Below are 6,530 nucleotides of genomic sequence, written 5' to 3'. Positions count from 1 at the left end.
AAAGTGATCCACAAATCTCTCAGGGGCTGAGATCTGAGCACCATGGTTCAAAGCCAACCCAGCCATGAAAATCCATGACTCTTATGTCCAATTTACCACCAGAAAACCCAAGGTGGTGCTGTGGCACAAGCGGTAGAGCACTAATAGCCTTGAGCTGAAGAACTTAGGGACAGCACCCAGTTCAAGCCAATGGATTACCAAAAAGAAAAATAAAAAATAAAAAGTGAGAGAGAGGGAGAAAGAAAAGTATACCATAACCCAACAAATCTACCTACTCTAGTAGATAATGACGTCTTGTTCACGTTCAACTCACTTCAGAAGAACTCAAGACTTACATATCATCTAATATTCCCTGCTTCTGCTCCTGCTCTTCAGATAGGAGTAAGAAAAAGCAGTCTAGAAGTAAGGCTCCCCTTCAGTATGAATGTGGGCCTTTCAGGGTTTAAGCATTCAAAAGAAGGAAGGATCACCTCTTAGCTACTGCTGCTAGGCCTACTTTTGGTTTCAGCAAAGGATTCCCAGGTCCCTTGCCACATTCGGAGTAGCTGACAGGCACCGTGATAATCTAAGAATTTTGGGTGCTAGTAGTTGCCTTCATAGCACACCATGAGCAAGTGTCTTTGGACAGGTTCTATCATTTCTATTGAGTTTCAAAACACATCATGATTACATTCAATATCGATAAGCAGTGCTTGTGTACCCTGAAGGTATCATTGTGCAACATGAGTTATCACTTAGATGACAAAAAAAATCAACTCAGCAACTACTGATGTCTTCATTGGAATGAACTATAACAGCTCTTAAGCCACTATCCTCACTGTGGACATATTAAACACACATAATAATTAACTGGGAAAATGTGAGAATTAATCATGCATTTTTTTTCCAGAACACTAAGTTAGGAAACTAAGGTCTTGTGAATGCAACACAAAAATGCTGCCAACAGAGCTTCATCTGTACCATTTTTGTCCCTGCCACTCCTGCCACTACTGAGATCTCACCCCAGAGCCCTGTCCTTGCTACTCCTTTGTTCTTGGTATGGTGACAATTTGGGCCTATATTGAGATATGATAATCTAAGGGTTTTGGGTGCTAGTATTTGTCTTCACAGGACACCAAGAACCACTGTCTTTTGATCTGCTCTATCATTTTCTACTTAGTTTGAAAACATGTCATGATTATGTGTGATATGAACAGGCAGTCCTGTGTGCTCTGAAAAGCCATCATTTTCCAAAATGATTTATCAATTAGATGAAAAATCAACTTACAGTAAATGAAAAAAATTCTAGAATACAGAAACAAGAGCTTTACCTTGTGTGATAGTTGTTCTTAATGTACTATGTTATTTCTCTTTTCCTTTTTCCCCTTAATTGTTAATCTCATATTGTTATTGTATCTGAAAATTTACCTGGAGCATTACATATGTTTATTTGAAATAGAAGAGGGAGGGGATAAAGCAAGTTGATTGGAAAGGTGTAGGGGAAGGGAAATGGGATGAAAACATAAACAGGGCTATCAATGTGTGAGAAGAAATTCACCTACTATCTGAGGAAAATAAGTGTAAGCACTCTATACATGATCCCCAAAATAAAAAAAAAATTAACTCACGCAGTACTGATGTCTTCGTTTGAATGAACAACAGCCGTGGTTAAGTTGCTGTCTTTGCTGTGGACAAATTGAAACATATAAAAATTAAGTAGGACAATGTGGGAAGGAATGTTGTATTTATAACAATATTAGGTTAGAAAACCATAGCTTGTGCATGCTACACAGATGCTCTGTCAAATGTACTATGCCTCTATCTCCTCTGTCTCTGCCAAAACTTCTCTCCAGTACTGAACTCTGAACTCAGAGCCCTGTCCTTGCAACTCCTATGGTGATGGCATGGTGATCCCTCCTACCTAAGGCTTGCCTGTTCAATGACACTTCCCCTTAGGATTTCACCAGAATGGTAGATGGATGTGTAGACTTGGGTTCACAGGTGAGATTCTGTCTACAGTGGGGGTGAACAGCATAGGATAGCAATATGAAGCCTTCCAGAGTATTCCTTCTGGCAGAAGTCCATCTCCACTGAATGAGCAAAATGCATTGCATGTGTGAATGAGGAAGAAGAGATTCAGTGATAAACAAGAAAGTAAAATATTCCTGGAGCCCTGACTTGAAGCCATAGTATCAGAGTATTGCCACTCTGCCACACACGTGTGGACATAATCGATCTTTCTCTCTCTGTCTCCTACCTCTTTCATTGTAAGCATAAATTTATTCACGAAACCTGTATTCACAGATGTGAGCAGTAAGGAGCTTGACATAATGCTGTGGAGCCATCTGTCTATCCAATAGAAATGGTGCCCATAAAGTACTCACACTGTCACAAACCTTACAACCACAGTTTTGAAAAGCTGGCATTAATGCACAATGAACATAATATGTATAATTTAAGGTCTAGGCCTACAGAAAGTGTATAGCCATCAAAGAACTGGACATAGCCAACAGAATATGGAAAGGACCGAACAAACATGTAGCCACTTCGATCTGACACTTGTATTTCTTCACCTGTGAAGAAATTGTTATGGCAGGAAATAAATGCATAGGATTCTGTGTCTTTGCCATCAGACCAAAGGAACACAACCAGTTGTAGTAGGATCTCATACACTGGCAATGTGGGGGGTTTTAGGCGTTTCCCTTCACTGCTCCCTACAATAGCAAAACACTTTTGTGCAACTCATTTCTCATTTACTCATCAAAATGGAAAAGGGGCAATCTGACAGACAGAAGGTACACTGACAATATTTGGAAACTACCCAGAAATGATCAATCTGTTTCATAACATTTATATTTATGTATGTTTATCTACTTGTAGATATCTGACCTTTGCTTGAATTCTTCCGTCCCAAGATCTGGTGGGTCATTTTTATCCAAGCTAAAGAGAATTAAATTATAGATAATCAAATACAATGTGCAATCATAGTTTTACGTTTTCACTCAGTGTAGTAAGTTAATCTAAGACTAACAAATTTGTAGAAATCAAAACTTTTACATATTTAGCTAAATGAACAAAGGAATTTAATTTGGGGTAGGGGAGTTACATTTTATCATTTCAAAAGAAATCTTTTATGCATGGTCAAAGAATTTTTCTCTCTTAGTAAACCTAATACACTGCTCCCTACAATAGCAAAACACTTTTGTGCAACTCATTTCTCATTTATTCATCAAAATGAAAAAGGAATAATATGACAGACAGAAGATACACTGACAATACTTGGAAATTTCCCAGAAATGATCAATATGTTTCCTAACATATACTTATACACATTGATGTATATGTCTATATCTGACCTTTGCTTGAATTCTTCTGTCCCAAATTCTGCTGGATCATTTTTATCCAAGCTAAAGAACATTAAATTATATACAGTCAAATACCAAGTGCAATCATAGTTTTACTTTTTTACTTAAGGTAGTAAGTTGACCTAACACTAACAAATTTGTAAGAAATGGAAACTTTTACATATTTATCACTTCAAAAGAAAGCTTTTATGCACGGTCAAAGACTTTTTCTCTCTTACTAAACCTAACACACTGATTATTGGTATCATGTAGTTTAATTGTACATGCAACTCACTTCAGAACTCAATCCATTATACAATCTGATTTTCAGCTTTCTAAGTCTGCTCTTCTCTCTCCTTCCTGTCACTAACTTGGCTGATTTCTTAACTGCTTCTCACCAAAAGACAAGAAACAACAGCCTAAAAGCTGGACTCTCATCATACCTGAAAATGAGCCTGTCTACTAAGTACCAGATTTCTAGAGAAGGAAAGAGGCCCACCAGCATTTTCACCTCAGAAACACTGAGACCACCTCATTGTTCCTGACTGGGACTCTCTCCTCCATTGTCTCAGTACAAGTTGCAGGAAATAGGTAAATAAGGTAGAGAATAGGTAAATAAGGATACGGTTACTATGTTTTACTTCACAGTATACCATGACCAAGTCTCTGCTGCCTGATGCTATCATTTTCAATTTAGTTTCAATACAAGAGAAGGAATACATGAGGACACTGATCAGCTGTCATATAGATTGGGTACTAACCTCACCCTACAAGTGAATTTACACTCAGATGACAGAAAATTCAACTCACCAAATGTTAATGCTTGGGTCACAAACTGCAATGGCAGTTAATGCTGTGTCATCTCTAAAAAATAAAATAATAGAAAATCAGCCACAGAAAATCCGTTGGAACATTTAGAAGAAATCAAACTGTTTCTACAAGGCTGTGTACTAAAACCATAACTGTGTTCATCTGAGGAACATGCTCTGCCACTTGAGCTACATCGCCATCTCCAGCTCTTCTGTTCCCTCTAGCTATTTGCTCTGGTACTATGGTGTGAAGTAGGAGACCTGTACTTAAATGAAAAGCAGTATTTCCATTTTACAATAGAATAGATTTGAATCTCTTCAGGAACTTAAATATGGAACTTAGAAAAGTAAAGTTTTTACACAAGATAGAAGAATTGTTCGCCCTACCACAGTACCTAATGCCATCTTGTATGACTTTCAATGCAATGCAATTCAAGGGCGCTCAACCCAGAGGTCACAGTCAATATTCTGCTTCCTCTCTTCCTCCTATTCCCTTCTTATTTTCAACAATCGTGGATGTCTTTACTGACTTACTTGCAGAGAGTACCAATGGGTGGCAGGCCAGAAGCAGAGAACTCTCCACTGCTAACCAGGACAGTGAGAACTCCCTCTCCTTCTGGAGTCTCAATCCTTCACCCAATTTGCAAAAAGAAAGAATGGCACAAAAAATTGCACTTCCCTGACCTTCCAAATGGTTCCCACAAACATGGTGCTTAGTCTCTGTACAGCTTTCTACACAAGTCTGTCGACATTTGGGTATCTGACCACTTAGGGCTGTCTTGTGTGCATCCATGTGCATCCTGTTAGTTATTATCAACATCAATAATTAAATTGCACACAGTCAAATACTGTGAGAATTTCAAAACCTACTTTTTCTCCCCAAATAGCTATAACTGCCTGAAAACTAACTCTACATATACTGTATATGCAAGGGGGTATTTCGTGTGCTTTCCTAAAAATATGGCCTCTCACGTCAATGAAACGTTCACCTGTGCTAAACAACCACTTATGCAAGACTGAAATATTCTTTTCCTAAACCACTGGTAGCACTGTTTTTATGGGTTTCCTTATCTTCCATTTCCCTTGCTATGGAATTAATCAAGCTGATCTACCACCTACATTTCTGCTTTCTCTCTTCCCTCCATGCTGGCACTATTGTTCTCTATCCATCCAGCCTCTCTGAGTGATAAAAAGGATTTGTATTTCATGAGTTATTCGCATTAATATCCAGAATATATGTTGGAATGATCGCACAGACATGCTTTTACTATTTAGTAGTATTTCACATTCACATAAAATTCTAACCCTCACTTGATGGTAAAAGCCTTCTCATCCCCTAAATAAATCACAAATGGTATGAGGGAGGTGTCTTCAGCTGTCACGTCTCCCATGAACATCTGATATCCTAGTCATTATATTTTAACCAGTCTCCTTCCCACAGCAATTGAAGGAGACACATCAGGGATGAATACGGCATGAAAAGATTCTCTGGTCTTTTCATCACCATCTCCTGAAATAGACATCCAGCACATAACTGTGTCAATTTTTGTTTAGGCCTGAACGTGAACTTAGAAGTAAGGCATTTTTGGATAATACATATCAAATTAAAACCCAGTAATGACCAGCCTTTACTCATTCATTCTGGAGGAACGGAGGGAGGGAGAGAGGGAGGAAGAAAGAGAGGGAGAGGGAGATAACCATCCTCTAGCTAGAGAAAACAAATTCAATAGAAAGAAGTTTCTTAACCTGCTAAATCTTACAGCAAAACATTAAATTGTTTTTGGCCCTTGAAATAGATTAGGAACAAGAAACATTCTTGATATTTCTTCTTAGAAATAGCTAACATTTTAGAAAAGAACTACTGATATTATGGCCAAAGTAAATTAGAAAAATATCAAAGACCTTCAATTGTCATCTACACTTACGGGTCCCTAATCTCAATTACTTTCTTTTCTGTGACTGTCCTTTCATGGATGACTGTACTTACATACATGTAAATATGCATAAATACACATGGGTGACATTGTATGTTTATTTGGACCTTACCCTTCATTGTTGGTTCCTTTGTCAAGTTCAGTTGAGGTATCAGATAAAATATCGCTAAAGAATGAAACCAAAATATATAGTCAGAGGCTCCAATGATTTTCTACATTTGATTACATGTCCCTCCTTTCTTTCTTCCATAACCCATTAAATATTCAGATTTTTGTTCCATTTCTATGTATTTTAATTTCTTCTATTGTTTATTTCCATGTCTATTTCTAGTTGAATTCCACCATAGTATGATAGCACATGGTAATATTATCTTTTCTTACATGTCCTGTTAAGACTTCCTTTAGACTCTGCCAAGAAACCTCTTTGAAGAATTACTACGGAGGAGTATTAGAGAAAGGAAAAG

At 37.7% G+C, this 6,530-nt stretch overlaps 1 long non-coding RNA gene across 1 annotated transcript; it reads right to left on the bottom strand.

Moving 5' to 3' along the window:
* Nucleotides 1-759: 759 nt before the first annotated feature.
* Nucleotides 760-6,311, bottom strand: LOC150039034 (uncharacterized). Its single transcript, XR_016534549.1, has 5 exons — nucleotides 6,179-6,311; nucleotides 4,134-4,187; nucleotides 2,869-2,919; nucleotides 1,608-1,664; nucleotides 760-817 (listed from the first exon to the last, which is right to left on the bottom strand). It is a non-coding gene; the product is annotated as an uncharacterized LOC150039034 (long non-coding RNA).
* Nucleotides 6,312-6,530: the final 219 nt, after the last annotated feature.

The sequence above is a fragment of the Megascapheus bottae genome, unplaced genomic scaffold (assembly GCF_031878675.1).
Source record: "Megascapheus bottae isolate mThoBot1 unplaced genomic scaffold, mThoBot2.hap1 HAP1_SCAFFOLD_50, whole genome shotgun sequence".
Lineage (NCBI taxonomy): Eukaryota > Metazoa > Chordata > Mammalia > Rodentia > Geomyidae > Megascapheus > Megascapheus bottae.
The sequence above is the reverse complement of the archived record's forward strand: the minus strand, read 5'-3'. Positions and strand labels throughout refer to the sequence as shown.